Source organism: Aythya fuligula, chromosome Z (genome assembly GCF_009819795.1).
Source record: "Aythya fuligula isolate bAytFul2 chromosome Z, bAytFul2.pri, whole genome shotgun sequence".
Taxonomy (NCBI): domain Eukaryota; kingdom Metazoa; phylum Chordata; class Aves; order Anseriformes; family Anatidae; genus Aythya; species Aythya fuligula.
The window spans coordinates 48975320-48994008 of record NC_045593.1 but is presented as its reverse complement, the minus strand read 5'-3'; positions in this window follow the sequence as shown (position 1 = coordinate 48994008).

Sequence of the window (18689 nt, the reverse complement as noted above, 5' to 3'; positions counted from 1 at the left end):
ATAGATGGAGGCATGTAGCTAACGGTGTCTCTCATGGATCAGTACTAGGTCAAGTTTTGCTCAACTTACTCATCAGTGAACTGGATGAAAAGACAGAGTGTACACTCAGGTGGTTTGCTGATGATACAAAACTCTGGAAGGAGTGGCTGATATACCAGGGGGCTGTGAGAGATCTGGACAGGCTGTACAGTTGGGCAGTGAGGAACCTCATGAAGTTCAACGAAGTCCTGCACCCAGGGAGGGATAATCCAATGCATCAATACAGGCTGGGGGCTGACCTGCTGGAGTGCAGGACTGTGGAGAAGGAGCTGGGATTCCTGGTGGCAGCACGTTAACCACCAGTAAGCAATGTGCCCTTGCAGCCAAGAAGGCCAATGGTATCCTGAGGTGCATTAGGACGAGTGTTGCCAGAAGGATTAGGGAAGTAATTTTCCCCCCTTTACTCAGTCCTGGTTAGGCCACACCCAGAGTATTGTGTCCAGTTCTGGACTCCCAAGTACAAGATGAACATGGTGCTGCTAGAGTGAGTCCAAAAGAAGACTACGATAGACACGGAGCATCTGTCATACAAAGAGAGGCTCAGAGAGTTGAGCCTGTTTAGCTTGGAGAAGAGCAGAGTGAGAGGGGATCATATCAATGCATTTAAGTATCTGATGAGAGAGTATCAAAAGATAGGGATAGACTCTTTTCAGTGGTAACAAGTGAAAGGATAAGAACAACAAGCACAAACTGAAACACGGGAAGTTCCATCTGAATATGAGAAAAAAGTTCTTTACTCTGAGAGTGACAAAATGGTAGAAAATGTTGCCATGAGGACTAGAGGAGTCTCCTTCTCTGAAGATAATTAAAAATGTGATGTGATCCTGGGAAACGCACTCCAGAAGCCCTGATTGAGCAGAAAGGATGGAATACATGAATTCCAGAGACCACTTCCAAACTCAGCCACACTGTGACTCTGTGAGCCCATGATCAGGAAACACTTATACTGTGAAGGTGACTGAGGACTGGAACAGGTTGCCCAGGGAGGTGGTACAGTCTCCATCCTTGGAGATATTTAAAACACTTCCTGGCAGCCTGCTGTAGGTGAGCCTGCTGGAGTGTGGACATTTTCCACGATGACCTCCAGAGGCCCCTTCCACCCTCAACCATTCCATCCTGTCAAGGGATTTCACTCTGCCTTTTCCCAGCACTGAGTCCTTCTTCCCTGGCAGGTCTCACACAAGGTGAACTGGGGCATCTAATGGGACTGAGGAGGTCACCAGGGCTCCCTTGCCTGCACTGCTCCTCTGCCCGTTGCTGGGCCTTTGTGCCTGGGGGCACCGGTCTCTCATCACAGGACCCGACAGGCCTGAAGATGAGCAAGTTGCCGCGAGGATGGTAATGTCCCACTAGGCAGGCTTTCCCCCCTTGGGTTGTTTGCCTTCCTTTCTGAGCAGCTTTGCAGGGCAGCCGCAGAGCCCCCTGTGATGTCAGGAGCATGAGTGTAACTGCGTATGAGCTCTGCATTTGGCAGAGGCCACAGGCGCTGTCCCTGCACACTTCGTCCAGGGCTCGTGCGGGCACACACACAAGTTGTGCAGGCTTGAGCAGGACTGTTGGCATGCTCGCCAATTATTGGCCTTGTGGGGAGCAGCAGCTCTACACGCTGAGCCAAGGCAGCCCCTGCCAGTGCTGCTGTCCCTGCTGCCTGGCTGTGGGGTGCTGAGGGTCCCACAGAGCGGCTGTCCCTTGCCTGTGGGTATGACGAGGGAGCTAGGGATGTGAGCAGTCCTGAAGGCTTCCAGTCAATTGCTGTACCTTTCCTGACCGCCTCCTTCAGGTACCCTGGGCTAACTCAAGCTTTGACTGGGATGGAGCACTGGGGCTCCACAGCCTTGGGCATGCCAGCTCTTCCCCCAGCGCTTCCTGACAGGAGGCCAGAGCCCACCTTGGGCTTGAGCCGTGGGCCAGTGTGGAGGACATCAGGGCTTCCCTTCCTGGTCTCTTCCTACTAGTCTTCGCACATTCAACAGAAACAGACGCAAATCCCATCCTGCCCCACATGTCTCTGCCCTGCCCCAGCTCCTGCCAAGGTCCCGGCGGGGACACTCCGCCATGAGCCGCACGTGCTCCCCCTGCCCAGGGAAGGCCCTCTGACCAAAGCTGCACCAGAGGCTGCCATCGCTGCTTCTCAGCCCACCAGGAGCCCCCTGGGAAGCCTTTGCCACCTCTCTCCCACAGTGTTCTTGGGCTCTCCCTGCTTTCACACTCGAAGCGCAAGGAACTCTTGGCCACTCAGCATGTCTCTCTTGGCAGGACGTGGCGTTGCACGCTGAGGAACTCCTGGAGGAGAGCAGCCCTGCTGTGACGGGCAGCAGCAGCCAGCTGCAGCAGGTGGGGCCAGCTGAGGCAGCAGCAGACTGCCCATGCCCCATCTGCCTCGACAACGCCACAGCCTACATGGACCCATGCTCCCACTGCTTCTGCTACGCCTGCATCCAGCGCTGGGGCAGAGGGAGCAACACCTGCCCACTCTTCAGGCAGCTGGTTGAGTAGGTGGTGCGCAGGCTGTGAGAAGACGACGAGCGCGAGGAGTGTGGAGTCGGCTCGTCTGCCCGCCACAGGAGGAACTGTGCCAGAGAAAGAGTGCGCAGCAGTTCCCCGCAGCAGCGCTACAACTTGCGCAGATGGCCCAGCAGCCGCGGCCCCTCAGCTGGGGGAAGGGGACCTGTGGGGCCCAACCAAGCACCCAGGGGCGGCACAGCTGCGGGGCCTGTAAATGCCACCCCCCGGCAGGCTCATGCATGCAGGGCTCCTTGGGGCCAACCCTACGGCATGCAGGAGAGTGCCTGGGAGGCCTGTGGCGCTAATCTTCATCTTCTCCGGTTGGAAACACCAGGAGCTGGGATCTTTGAAATCTTTTACTTCCAATAAATGCCCAGATACATTTCTGTGTGGGTGTTTTTCTAAACCAAAGAACTATCTCCTCTAAGGAAGGCTTTCCAACATGGTCTCACAGTGGAGGAAAGCCAGGGGGGAGTGTTTTGTGGAGCACACGATGATTGCATTTAATGCAAATGCCAAAGCAGAAGGCACATCCCTCGCCCTCTTCCAGGCTCCCACTTCCCAGAACGAGCCCATGGCTGTCCCAGCCCTTTGGCCAGCACCCAGCTTGCAGGTCCTGAGGAACTGCGTCTCATGCAGCTGCCAGGAATGGAATACAGGCCATGCTCACAGCCCCGTCCCCGCTGTGCACCCCAGCCTGAGGGATCTAGTACTTGAACAGGTTGCCCAGAGAGGCGGCAGAGTATCTATCCTCAGAGGACTTCAGAAGGTCACCCTGACAGGGTCCTGGGCAACCTTCATTAGAAGGCCCTGGTATAGCAAGTGTGTGGACTATATGATCTTCAGAGGTCCCTTCCAACCTCAGCCTCTGTGTGATTCTGTGAGCCTGTGATCAGGAGGCACTTCTGTACTGTGAAGGTGACTGAGAACTGGAACAGGTTGCTCAGGGAGGTGGTACAGTCTCCATCCTTGGAGATATTCAGATGCCATCAGGACATGGTGCTGTGCAGCCTGCTCTAGGTGAGCCTGCTGGAGTGTGAACATTTTCCAAGATGACCTCGAGAGGTCCCTTCCACGTTCAGCCATTCTGTCCTCTGAAGGGTTCTCCCTTTTCCTTTCCTAGCACCGAGTCCTTCTTCCCTGATAGCTGCCATAGGTGGGGAATTAGGGTATTGACATTTTGCTGTTGGATTAATCATTCTTCTCCATTTATCTTCTCCACCGTACTGCTCTGTCTCTTAAGGTTGTACTAGATCATCTCACATGCCTTTTCAAACCTAAATGATTCTATATGATTTTATAACCAAGGTTTTAGATGCAGTCACTGTCTGGAATTTTGGAATAAAAAAAATAAATAAATCACAGAATTTCAGAATTTCTAGGTTGGAAGAGACCTCAAGATCATCGAGTCCAACCTCTGACCTAACGCTAGCAGTCCCCACTAAACCATATCCCTAAGCTCTACATCTAAGCGTCTTCTGAAGACTTCCAGGGATGGTGACTCCACCACTTCCCTGGGCAGCCTGTTCCAATGCCTCACAACCCTTTCAGTAAAGAAGTTCTTCCTAACATCTAACCTAAAACTCCCCTGGCTCAACTTAAGCCCATTCCTCCTCGTCCTGCCACCAGGCACGTGGGAGAACAGACCAACCCCCACCTCGTTACAGCCTCCCTTGAGGTACCTATAGAGAGCGATAAGGTCGCCCCTGAGCCTCCAGGCTGAACAAGCCCAGCTCCCTCAGCCGCTCCTCATAGGACTTGTTCTCCAGGCCCCTCACCAGCTTCGTCGCCCTTCTCTGCACCCGCTCAAGCACCTCCATGTCCTTCTTGTAGTGAGGGGCCCAAAACTGAACACAGTACTCGAGGTGCAGCCTCACCAGAGCTGAATACAGGGGGATGATCACCTCCCAAGCCCTGCTGGTCACACTGTTTCTGATACAAGCCAGGATGCCGTTGGCCTTCTTGGCCACCTGAGCACACTGCTGGCTCATATTCAGCCGACTATCCACCATCACTCCCAGGTCCTTCTCTGCCTGGCAGCTCTCCAACCATTCCTCTCCCAGCCTGTAGCTCTGCTTGGGGTTATTGCACCCCAGGTGCAGGACCCGGCACTTGGCCTTGTTGAACTTCATGCAGTTGACCTCAGCCCATCGGTGCAGCCTATCCAGATCCTCCTGCAGAGCTTTCCTATGGAATTTGTCAAAATGGATTTGTCTTTTCACTTCTCTTTTCTTTTTAATTTGTACTACTGAACAGCATGTAAAAATCTCCTTCAAATACTAACTTGCTCTGCAAATGTGGCCTTGTTTCGTATGAATAATCAAGACGTTTACAATTCTGAGAGGAAGCCTGTGGGCAATGATGCATTATTGGCACAACAGACACCTCTGTAAGCCAATTACATTTTTCCTCGTAGATGGTTCTTCCAACACAATAAATGGCAGAAAAAAAGAAAAAAAAAAAAAAAAGAAAAAAAGAAAAAAAAAAGTTCCAGGTGCAAGACTTTTCTTTCACTTGGCTTTCACTGCCATGCCTACAGGCTGACCTCCCCACAGAAAGACAACAAACATATTGAAGCAAAGTCATCTAGGCTAGAAGCCCATCCTCACTCAAAGACAGGTGCTTCTCAGCTAGGCCAAAATATAAGAGAAGTAACAGCATGTATGTTTAATTGTGCTTCCTTTGCCCTAAATTAAATTTATCCACAATTCATTGTAATGAGAAAAAATTAAGCATGGTACCCAAGAGAACACAAGGAAGTGTTCTTCTTAGGAAGACTTAGGAAGGCTGCGTGGCTATGACAAGACTTAGAGTACAGGCAAATGCTCTACTGTCTAAAATTTTCCAGCAGGATGTTTTTGTTCTATGAATTTATTATTTTATATATATATTTTTTTGCAAACAATGTTTATATGCTATGACTAATGCCGTCCTCTAATGGATTAATTTTAAATTATTTTTCCCTTTTTACCAGTTTGTAGTTTCTAGAACAGGAAAAAAAATCTCCAGGTTAAAAAGCAGATTATTGTTTATGGATTTCAGACAATGTTTCTTTACCACTGCTAATATATGAAGAATAATCAGTGTTTGACAACACTGGGAGATGTTTGGACTGATGTAGTGCCCCAGTGAAGTGCAAGGAGACAAACATACACACAAAACATTAGATAATGTTTAAAAACTTCAAATTTGGAGGAATTTCTGAGTTTGAGATGGCTCTTTTCTTTGGCTGGACCTTCATGTTTTGCCTTCATTTTTGGAGTTTAATGTCCTTCTAGTAAGATAGTAGAAGTTTTTTTCCCTCCTCTCAGTTCCTTCAGAGGACATATAATTCTGAGCTCATTGAGTTACCACAGTTACAAATGTGAGGCTCTGAGATGGAGATTCAGACCCCAAAGGCTGAAGGAAGTACGTGAGACACGTACTTGAGTGTAGAGGCGTCTCTCCCCATAGCCAAAAAATGTGACTTTTAAGGAAGCTAAAATGCAAACAAAGATCGTGGTTATCTAATATGTGGGGTGTGGGGAGAAGTGGGGGGAAGTATTATGCAAATACATAAGAAAATCAGTTACGCACTTCCCTTTGGGTAACTTCCTCATCAATGTTGCAGAGAGTGGGTGCTCCAGACATAATACATGAGTTTAGCATCTCAGCCTTTTCATCCATGGAGAGAGGTAGAACATTTTTACAAAACAGAGGAGCAAAACTTAGGAAAACACACCTTGAAAGTGTTTGAAAGAATCTGTGCTGATCATGCAGCTACCCATAGCTTACTCCTCTTTTACCTGCTATGTTTAGACAAGGATAAGGCTAAAACCATGGTGTTACTGAAAGGTTTTCTTCACAGTGAGCACAGTGTTACTGAGGTGTTGATCTCCACTGTACATAAAAAATAATAAATAGGAAATATGAATCTCACTACAAAGATAAAACAAGAATATGGAAGGAGACTTAGGGTCAGCCAAGTGATTACTGTACTCATCCAACTATAAAAAGAGCAAAGGACTGAATTAGGACAAAAGATCAAAAGACATGCAATGGTGAAACAGAGCTCTGAGTAAGCTCTTTATTTGAACAGTTAATTTTTCCATTCTTTTGTTTTTCAAAGTAATATTCTGTGGGCAGTCAAGGAACTAAGGAAGTATAGTTCAGAGCAACTGTCTTCCTCATGGTCAAGACTTAAGAAATATTTACTAGACAGAATGATAAAAATACAGTGCAACAATTTGTTCTAGCACAGGGTGATACGAGGGTCAGGCTGGGGGTTAGGGAAAGGTTCTGCACCCAGAGGGTGGTTGGGCACTGGGATAGGCTCCCCAGGGCAGTGGGAACAGCACTGAGCCTGCCGGGGTTCAAGAAGTGTTTGGACAACGCTCTGAGAAATATGGCCTGATGTTTGGGTGGTCCTTTGGGGACTGAGGAGTTAGACTCAATGATCCTCATGGATCTTTTTCAACTCAGGATATTCTAAGATTTAAAAACTTAACTTGAAACTTCAACAGTTTTCTGATTATACAGAGGGAAAAAAATAAAGAAAAAAAAATGTGAATATACATTTTTATCTAACATTCTTGTTTAACTAAGACTCCTGAAATCAAGATGTATTCATCTTTGAACAACACTAACATTTTTAATTCTAAGATCCTTTTCTATGTTCTTACCTTACATACCACACATAAAAGCTGAAAGGAATTAAGCACACATATATTTGATTGTGACTTCACTCAGTACATTAAGTATTGTGGTATTTTCAGAGTTTTCTATAATCTTAATAGTATATTCCATAATTATATAAATTCTGTCATGATTAGCAGTATAAATTTATATATATTATAATAATATATATAAAAGTATATAAAGTATAAATTTAAATTTATTAGCAGTATAAAGGCAGTATAAATTTATTGTTATCACCTCACAGATATTTACATCTTTATGCATTTGGAGCAGATATTTAAATCCTTGTAGTATTTTGACAAATACAATGGATAATAATAATAATCTCTTTTCTTCAACTTCAGCTTTAAAATCACCTTCCAGTCTGTCTAAGCAGCTGAGTGGTTGTCTTAATTTGATTCATCAGATTAGCTTTACATGTTTGCTTTACCTTCCTGCATAAACATAAAGATTTAATGTCTATCTAGACCTTAGGAGAGGAATTTTTATGTGAAAATTATGCTGAAATCAGGAGGAACACAGTGAATGTTTAAAAATAGACAGGGAAGGAAATGAAGCAGAATACTGTTCTCTCAAGTCACTCCAACAAACTCGAGTTTGATCAGGACACTAGGTTGACCTTTCTGACCTACTGAAAAAATCTAAGATCTTATTAATTCAGCTAGTAACACTGATGATTTTTACAGCTTTTGTAGATAGTGACATCTCTGAACAACGTCCACTCATCATAACGAAAGAGATGGGTATAGTGCTGGCATAAAGAAAAAGGTGACATCCATAGGATCACCACCACATTTCTTGCAGTATGTTAGTCTTCCTTAGGGAAGTATCCTGGCTGTGTATTGAAGCCTAGGGCAGTCCGTCTCAGTATCCATGTACTGCATCTCTCACCAGCTTACAGTCTACAGCAACCTTTCTACCACTCATCTTTGGACCTCCATCTCTATGAGAGAACTCATGACTTTTATTCATGAGTTTTCCCCAGTGTCTCCATGAGAAGTTTTCTTCCTATAGTCAAGTTAATTTATCTGATTTCTGTAGCTTCCGTCTGAGCATCTAAGCATTATGCTGCACTATTTTTATTCTACACTTCAGACTCTACAATATGCTTTCTTTCATAGAATCATTAAAGTTGGAAAAGACGTCTGAGATCACCTGGTCCAACCACCCCCCTAGCACCAATATCACCCACTAAACCATGTCCCTTAGCACCACATCCAACCATTCCTTAAACACACCCATGGACGGTGACTCCACCACTTCCCTGGGAAACCCACTCCAATGCCTGACTACTCTTACTGAGAAGAAATGTCTCATAACTTCCAAACTGAACCTTCCCTGGCACAACTTGAGGCCATTCCCTCTAGTCCTGTCACTAGTTACCTGTGAGAAGAGGCTGACCCCCAGCTCCCCACACCTTCCTTTCAGGTAGGTGTAGAGAGAACGAGGTCTCCCCTGAGTTTCCTCTTCTCCAGACTAAACAATCCCAGTTCCCTCAGCTGCTCCTCATAGGACTGGTGTTCTAGGCCCTTCACTAGCTTCATAGCCCTTCTCTGGACATGCTGCAGGGCTTCAATGTCCTTCTTGTAGTGAGGAGCCCAAAACGGAACACAGTACTTGAGGTGTGGCCTCACCAGAGCAGAGGACGGGGGGATGATCACCTTCCTGGACCTGCTGGCTACACTATTCCTGGTAACAGCCAGAATGCCGTTGGCCTTCTGTTGCTCCACACACACTCCCAGGCAATGCTGACAGATACACAACGCATATCTATTAGACTTCAAGCAAATTTCGCTGATACTATTTCTTCAGCTTTTGTCTCTTATTAGCACTTTTATCAGACATCTGTTTTGGGAGCCAAGTTCCATATTTTACTTTATAGCAGTTCAGTTTCAGAAGCATTTTCATACTTTCAAATAATTCTGATTTCTCACAGTATTTTTAGGATAACTACAGTGATCCTGCTAGGGTGTTTAAACAATGAGATGTACATTTAACAGAATTGTAGCTTAAATAAAGTCTGTCTGGGAACAAGCCTTTGGTCACTAGTAATCACAACAGCAGCAGCTGATGTGTACTGAGAAGTATGTGGGGCTTGCGACATCTCAGGAGGTGTGTGAGGGGGTGCCTGGGCCCTGCCTCTTGGCCTCTCTGCTCTGTGTGCACTGTGTCTAGAGGCACCAGCCTGCAGGCAACAGCCTCAAGAGAGGGCCTGGCACAAGCTGGGCACAGCCAGCTGAAGCAAAGTCATTTCAAATGCCAGGCAGTCACATATAACCCACCCCTAGAGTACGCCAGCACCCACGGCAGTTTGCGTGGCAGTCCATAGGGTGGCCATTAGAAGGGCAGCACATCCTGTCACTCTGTCAGTGGGTGGCCCTATCTGGTCACCTGCTCTGCTCACTAGCAGGCCTGGGCTGGGGCCTTGGAGGCTTCCCCAGCCAACAATAAAACACATTAAACAATATTCTGTCAGGTGTGTGGCAAGGAGGAGGCACAGACATGGTGACCACCTAGCAGACAGCCATGCCCTCTGCTTCTGTTCCTCTCATGCTCTGTGGGATGGAACTCCAGCAACCCGGCAGCTCGTGTGACCACCCAGCTCTCAGGCTGTGGGCTGTGCTTGGTGCTACTCCTGAGACCTACCTGCCTCAGTGGAGGAAACGTTAGTTGGCCCATAAACTAGTGAGACTGAGACTGAAAGTGCTTTAAACAAAGATCACCAAGGCACTAGGAATACTAGGCCCTAGGAAATTAGGAATACTGAGGTTAAGCCAAAGGACAGTACAGTACCATCTGAGGATGGCTCCACAGGGAGAGTGCAGATCTGCAGTTCACATCTGCAGGGAATAAAAAGACAAGCCAAAGCTCCACCTGAGTTGATACTGGACAATGTGGTGTCAAATAAACAAGGTCTTACTTGCCAAGTATGTCAATAGCGAGATTAGTTCAAAGGAAAACATTGCACTGGTACCTAATGCAGGTGTTAACCTAACAAGTAAGGATGAGGCTAGGCAACTTGTACCCATTTACAGAAAGAGCAAGAAGGCATGAGAGAAGACCCAGGAAACTACACACCTGCTAGTCTAACCTCCATTCCTAGAAAAGTTATGAAGAAGATTTTTCTTGGGGATTCTGAAAGTCGGTTAAAGAACAAACCTATTACCAGGAATAGTCAACATCGGTTCATCAAGGGAAAATCCTGCCTTATTAACCTGATCTTCTATGATAAAGTGACTCACTTGCTGGACAAAGAGAAAGCAGCAGATGTAATCTTTCTAGAATTTAGTAAGGTATTTACTGCTGTCCCTCACAGCATCCCTCTGGATAAATTCTTCACCTGTGAGATAAACAGTTTCGTGCTACACTGGGTGATGAACTGGCTCAAAAGTAGTGCTGAAAATGTTGTGAATGGGGCTACATCTAGCTGGCAGCTGGTCTCCAGTGGTGTTTGCCAGGGGTCAGTTCTAGGTCCAGTTCTGTTCAACACTGTTATCAATGATCTGGATGCAGGAGTGGAATATATCCTCAGCAAGTTTGCCAGTGACACTAAACTGGGAGGTGCTGTTGACTCCCTTGAGGGAAGGGAGGCCATGTAGAAGGATCTAGATAGATTAGAGCAGTGGACAATCAGTAACAACATGAAGTTCAAGAAAGGAAAATGCCACATGATACTCCTAGCATGCAGTAATGCTGAACATAGCTACACACTAGGAGGCCAGTGGCTATAGAGCAGCTCAGCAGAAAGGGATTTGGGGGTGCTGGTCAACAGCAGGCTCAACATGAGCCAGTAGCACGCCCTGGCAGCCAAGAGGGCAAACCGCATTTTGGGGTGCATTAAAAAATATAGTTGGCCATTCAAAAGGGGTCATTTTGCTGCTGTATTTAGCACTGACTTGAATATTGTATGCAGTTCTGGGCTTCTCAATATGTAAAGAATGTGCATCCAGAGGAAGGCAACAAAGCTGATAAAAGGGCTGGAAGGCATGTCCTGTGAGGATAAGCTGAGGACACTGAGGTTGTCCAGTCTGAAGAAAAGGAGGCCAAGAGGTGACTTTATGGCTGTCTACAACTTACTGAGGAGGGGAAGTGAAGGAACAGGTGCTAGTCTCTCTCGCCCTGACAGGACATGTGGGAATGGCACAAAGAACCTCCAGTGGCGGTTTGGACTGGACATTATGAAAAATTTCTTGATTCTGAGGGTGGTCAAACACTGTAAGAGGCTTCCTAGTAAGGTGGTTGATGCCCCAGGCCTGTCATTATTCAAGAGGCATTTTGACAATGTGCTTATTAATATTCTTTAACCTTTGTTTAGCCCTGAAGTGTTTAGGTAGTTGGACTAGATGGTTTTTGAAGGTCTCTTCCAACTGAACTGTATCTAAGATATAGAATATAGTAGCTTTGAGCCCAGAAGATTTTTCTGCTGAGCAGTTCACAACCTGAGTCTAATAATACCATTAGTAACAAGTGGGATTGTCCATCTGTGCTAGGTTGTGTGTGCTCTCATGATTCTGAATGTCAGTGGCCTTGATGTTAGCTTTCTCATCTTAAGTAAAAACAGTGTTTGCTCCAGTTAATGTAACTCCTCAGCATTTTGGCCACGTGAGAACAAAAACCTGCTTGTTGAACAAGTTACACTTCATCTACCAGGTTTAGAGTAAACACCAGTTATCTACTCCTTTGTACCAAAGTCATTCATCCAAAGAACTGGAAAAAAATCACAAACACTTAAAAGTATTACCAGCTTCAAAAAAAACCCTGTTATTTTAAAAATATTTTTGTTTGGATGTGCTTTTCAGAGTCATTTCTATCTGTACTGAAGATGGTTAGATAGATGTTTTTATCTACACTGAATCATGACAGAAAAGCCTTCAGTTATTTGAAACTGCATCTGACACTCTGATATCATCAGACGACTCCAGGCACTATAGCTAGTGAAATATTTCCTGAGGAAATATTACTTGACTTGGCAGCACTATTACTGTCCTATTACAAGGCAAACAGATGCTTAGAAAAAGCACCATGTATGTTATTCAGGGGCTTCCTATGCTCACAGTAGGAATTCTAAAACAAACAAACAAACAAACAAACAAACAAACAAACAAACAAAATAGAATTTGTTCTGGTGCTCTTAAAGTGTCTTTTGCTGCCTTCCATGAGCTTCTATACTTGGAAGAGCCATTGCTCAACAAAAAAACCCATCTCTAACTGATGCTAGGTATCTATTTTCTCTCTTCCACAACACGTTCCTTTTCAGACTCTTCTGTCTTTGGAAGAATATTCACATTTCACAGTTTTCCTCGAAAAACCTTTTGATACTTTGAACTTTAAAATGCTCAGAATGTTACTGAAACTAAATAAATAAATACCACCAGACAAATAAACAAAGCTTTCTCTTTTCTCTTTTTGTTTTTCTTTAGGAAAAAAAAAATCACAAAAATATCAACACTTCCTTTCCTCTTCTTAGAATGCTCAACTAGTCATTATTTCTTTGCCTCCTTTGCCAGGGAGCTCTTACGCTGTCACAAATGCAATGATTGCCCCCGGCTAAAGATACCTCCTGTCAAAGCAAGCATTCCTATCTAAAAACAGGTAGCATCATTTATATAGAAGCATGCTGCCTTTGGGGCAAAGTAGTTTACTTTGATCAGTATTCATTAAGCCACCATACAAAAAAAGCGGACCCACTATTTGCTAATATCCAAAGGAAAGTAATCAAGATATTCCAGGAAGACCCTTGTCTAGTCTCCTGAGAAACAGTTTTCCTTCTGTGACAAGATGTGAACAGACCTTTTTGGGTACAGCTTGCCCTTCACCAACACAGATGCTTAGAAAAAGCACCATGTATACTATTCAGGGGTGTCCTATGCTCACTGTATGAATTCTAAAACAAACAAACAAACAAAATGTAATTTGTCCAACCAGCTTTGGGCTCTTCAGTGACTACAGAAGAGTACATGCATAACTGTCTCTTCTCAGAGCTGACAAAACAGACTGGGTAGAGGTGCTCTTAGAAAAATGTATTTGGGGAGCCAAAAGCTACCTCTAAGTACTTGAATTACTGAGCCGATATATAAAGTTTTTATATATATGTATCAAGTTCTTCTCTTTTTTTTTTTTTTCTGTTTCTTTGTTTGTTTCATATTTAGTGCCTTTCCAGACAAAATAGCACTCAAACAGTAGAAAGTAAAGCACCTTTACGTACCATAGAGGCTATCACTGCTGCTAGACAGAGCTGTGAAATGAACATATAAAGTCATTCAGAACATGTGAAGAGCAAAACAAAAATATTATCAGTCTACTTGAAAGACGAATTGCTAAAAATAACAGCAACTTCCCATCCAATGGCCTGGGTATTTTCAGGTTCAATGACAGAGTGACACTGAGCGTGTCAGCATAGCATGTTTCCAGATGGAACGTATTCTTTTTACAGAAGACTTGGGTTGTAAACCCGAGGCTGCTACAACAAAATAGTTATGAGCAAGAAGTCACAGTAAAAGCAAAACACATCAAAATGTCACTAAAATTTCCTAAATACTTCCCTTCCTTCTCTCCCTCCGCCTCCTCTCCCCCCCCCCCCCCCCCCCCCCCCCCCACATACACACACACTTTTTTTTTGTCTCTTTTTCTCTTCCTTGGGGAGGGGTGGTCAGAGGGGAAGAGGTGGTAATGTGATATTAGTTTACACAGCTAGACTGCCAACATTAAGGATCAGTTTCTTAAATAAAATCTGTTGAATAATTTTCTGATTAGAAGCCAGATCAAAGGAAGGAAGGCTTCTCCAAAAATAGTATCTTCCAGCAATGGGGCCAGCTCTTCCTGGCTAGCTTTTATGAAGACACATATATTACAAAGGTAGACTACATAATGAAAATACACTACTACCAATCAGCACATCATTGAATCAACAGTCCAGTCTAAGAGACAGGAAACCCTTTTAGCTAGCAAATGACCATTTGGATGAACTGTACCCTTACCTCTCATGTAAAATATGAGAATGTTCGAGAACTGCAATGCAGAGAGATGAGCCCTCTCCTTCCTCCCACAGAGGAAGCCCATTTGCAGCACCTGGACCAGTGAAAGACTCTCAACAAGGCACGTTTATCACTCTGGGCAGAGAGAGGATGCACCTGGCCTCAACACGTTCTGGGCCAACAAGCAGTATTTCCCTAGCTCTTGCATGACAAACTGCCAATCTGGAAAAAAATAGCTCATAGTCAGGCTTCTTTACTCATGGTGTACAGTCCTCTGTGCAATGTCAGTGATTACACTGCCAAATGGTCCAGTGGTAGTAGTTGTTACAGCAGGCTAACAGAAGATTGCATCCTTTGTTGCAGCAAGAGGGTCCAGTGGATTTGAATTCACTCTTCCTCTGCCGGATATTTTCCTGCACTTCTGTGCACCTGTCCAGATCTTTGTTATGCTCACTGGATGGAGATAATCACAAAGTAGTTCAGCTAACCGGAAGCAGCAGCAGTTTCTTGCCTCATGTGACGTGAGGAGAAAATACTCACTTGATACCACCTGCCTCACCTCCCACTGTGATTCGGGGCCTGTCCTAACATATGCATGACCAGAACTGGTCAGAACTAGGCTCTTTGTCTCAATGCTCATTATTTTAAATAACACATAGAATCATAGAATGGCTTGGGTTGGAAGATACCTTAAAAACCATCTCATTCCAACCCCCTGCCATGGGCAGGGACACCTCCCACCAGACCAGGTTGCTCAAAGCCCCATCCAGCCTGGCCTTGAACACCTCCAGGGATGGGACACCCACAGCTTTCTTTGGGCAATCTGTGCCAGTGCCTCACCACCCTCACAGTAAAGAATTTCTTCCTTATATCTAATCTAAACCTACCCTAGTTTAGTTTAAAACCACTGCTCCTTGTCCTATCACTATGCTCTTTGACAAAGAGTCCCTCCCCAGCTTTCCTGTAGGCCCCCTTTAGGTACTAGAAGGCCACTCTAAGGTCTACCTGGAGCTTTCTCTTCCCCAGGCTGAACAACCCCAACTCCCTCAGCCTGTCTTCATAGGAGAGGTGCTCCAGCCCTTTGATTGTCTTCATGGCCCTCCTCTGGACTTTCTTCAACAGGTCTTCTTATGCAGGGGGCTCCAGAACTAAATGAAGTACCCCAGATGGGGTCTCATGGGAGCAAAGTAGAAAGGAAGAATCACCTCCTTCGCCCTGCTGGCCACACTTCTGATGTCTCTCAGGATATGTTTGGCTTTCTGGGCTACAAGTGCATATTGACAGCTCATGCTGAACTTCTTATAAATCAAGATTCCTAAGTTCTTCTCCTCAAGGCTGCTTTCAGTCTGTTCTCCACCCACTTTGTACGTGTGCTTGGTATAGCGCCAGCCCAGAAGCAGGACCTTGGACTTGGTCTTGTTGAATGCCATGAGGTTCACACAGGCCCACCTCTGAAGCCTGTCAAGCTCCCTTTGGATGGCATCCCTTCCCTTCAGTGTGTCAACTACACCACAGAGCTTGGTGTGATTCTTAGAAATTTGCATGATGGTACCCTAATTCAAAAGATAGCTAATCCTACTACTTGATTTACAAAAATAATCCTTACTTAAACATATGATTGGCTTTACTAACTTTTGAGCAAAATATCACATATTCTTTGAAATACAGTTGTAAGTTCTAACACTCTGTGTCAAAGAGAGACTACATTAATGTTGCTTCCTTCACTTAAATTCCCTGTATTTCAGATATTGGAGACCTTCACCTTGCCAAAGTCTTGCTTTTGTTTTTACATACAGTGAACTTGTTGTCTTGATTTGCATTATCAAATTTGGGCTGAGTTTCCCGGAGTTGGAACCTATCCATAACTGCCTGCTTAGAGCACCCGCCAGCTTGCTTTTCTGTGTTCTTTACAAACAATATGTTAAAAAGGGGGGTTCAGTTCAAATTTTCCTGGGCCATGTTTTTAAAGAGGTTGAAAGAAATCTGTCTTTATAGTAAGTGTCTAGCCACAGTTTTTCAATCTAAATTAAGAAGCCAACTTTTCAGGCAACCCTACCAAAAATCAAGAAATAGCGTTTCTAAAAAACATTACGACATTGTTTTTAACTAAGATTAACTCTGCTGAAATTTGTCAAGCCAGTTGTGAAATCTGAACGAGAATTTTTAAAAGCAGAACTTCACACTTGGTGATCAGCAGTGACATCCATTTTAACATTTTAGCTCATCATCCTGAAGTCTAATTCTGTTCTCAGATATACTTGCTTTAACTGAGAGAAACCCCACAGGCTTTTGCATGTTTTCAACACTGTGGTCTAAAAAATAAAGTTTTTCCTTTTCTCACTTACTTCATTATCTAGTTTAAGGAAAGAAGAATAATAAGAGAGACTGTGTGGGAGGATGAGTGCAGGACAGCTGTGGCTGGTGCATTCAGTGTTGACCCCTGGTCCTTTTACTCATTTCACTGGATCTGTTGCTTAAGATAAGAATTTTTAAGTATTAAAAAAAAAAAAAAAAAAAAAAAGTCAAATGTTATTTTTGTTTACTTTATAACGTTAAAATATTTAGTTGATTGTGCACCCATTTCCCTGGCATATATATTCTACTCTAACACTTCCTGCCTGTGTTTTCTCTAGCTACCTCCAAACACAATTGTGATTCCTGCAGTCCTGTAATTTCAGCTCCATCCCCAGCCTAGGAGTTACTGTGTGGATTTATGAGGCTAGATTTACATACTAGTGCCTCAAATCCTACTTTTTTTACAAAAGTTTTTTGTGCCTCTGATCTCTTTACTAAGCATCAGCTCTGAAATATTCCCTGTGCTGTCTCCTTGCATTTTGAAAGGAAGAGAAATTGCTGTATATATTAGGATTTATCCATCCAAGACACCTGGTATCCCATACCTGACCTGAAGAACACTGTCCCAATGCAAGGAAAGACAAAGCCAGACAAATGGCAAGGTAGTTCTAGCCATTTAAATTAATATATTTCCAACATAAGCTAGTTACAAACTGAGTGATAGTGAAACTGCACAAAGCAGTACTCTGTATCATACTTCTGCATGCTTGCTATTTAGATTCTAATACTTGCTAAATTTGTAGTTGCTCTGGTACCTGGTAAAGCGGAAAGGCTTGCAGCATCTTGCAAATACAGGGGTTTCCTTAGAACATGAGGATCCAAGCAGATCTCAAAAACATTCTCCCTTTCTTTTCTTTCAACAAACATGTTTAAAGAAGTGGCCACTTAGTTACTGTATGTACAGGGACAGGAAGTTATGACCTAAATTTAGCTTTGGAATGTAAAGACAGGCTGCAAAGTTTTATTTTATTTTTCTGAGGCAGGTGTCAAACATATCCATTTTCCATTCCTCCATCAATTTCTATATTCCACTGGTGTGATGCAGCAGCATAAAGGCTCCTTCACACTTCTTGCACTTGCAATGCTCACGTTTACTCATTGCCCCAACAAGCAACACAGAAGTTGGTGTCCAAGGGTTTTCTTTTGCTTAATTTTACGCCTCCGTGTTACCCTGTATCATGAAATTAAAAGCTACATGACACTAGCTATGTAACCTTCCTGCTGAAACCTAAAATTACAGGCTGAAAATGCAGATGTTAACCATAATTTTGTGATAAAATTATTTTTACTACACTCAAAATAAATACTAATAATTGTGTACTTTACTACCATCTGCAGTGTAAGAGGATCCTGCAAGACCCAGGGTTTATCTTTTTCTCAGAAGAGAAAACAAAATGCTTAACTGAAGCTGCAAAAATTTTTAACATTTCTTTGTTAAAGCATAGCAAATATTAGGAATGTTTATCTGTACAAGCATTCCTAGAAATGCCAGCTAAAACATCAAAAAGTGAGCTAATGTCACCTTTTTCCCCAATATTTTAGTTTGTCAAAGACAAGCAAAATTACTGTTAAATTGGATTATGAAACTGTTTCTCTGTAATAAATTGTTTCCCCCCCCATCCCCCCCCAATTAGAAATTAAGAAGCTGATCCTGCAAACCCTTGCAAGGTGAAATGTTTTCATTCTTATGACTGAACCTTATTATTTGTGCTCACAAACATCTTCGTCTTTTAAAAAAGACTCTTCACTCTAGATCCAAAGACATGGGTAACCTGAGTGGTACACATGTTTGTCCCAAGTTAGGAACTCACATAAGCACATGATTATATCTAAGTACAAAATAAATAATTTAAATAGCTCATTGGGATGATTTCTCTGTAATTGTAACTCATATTCAAAGATATGTATTGCATTCCATTTAAGTAAGATATAAAACATATAAGATCCCATTTTCAGCTCTTTTACTCTGCAGCTAAACATTCACCTGATGTGCACACAACAGATCTCCAGGCACTGATGAGAAAAGCTAAAGATACAAAGTCCACAAAGCTAAAAAAAAAAAAAAAAAACAACAACAACAAACTCTCAATTTTCAGTTGGTACAGATGCAACAAACACAACTGCTTACAGTCATAACAT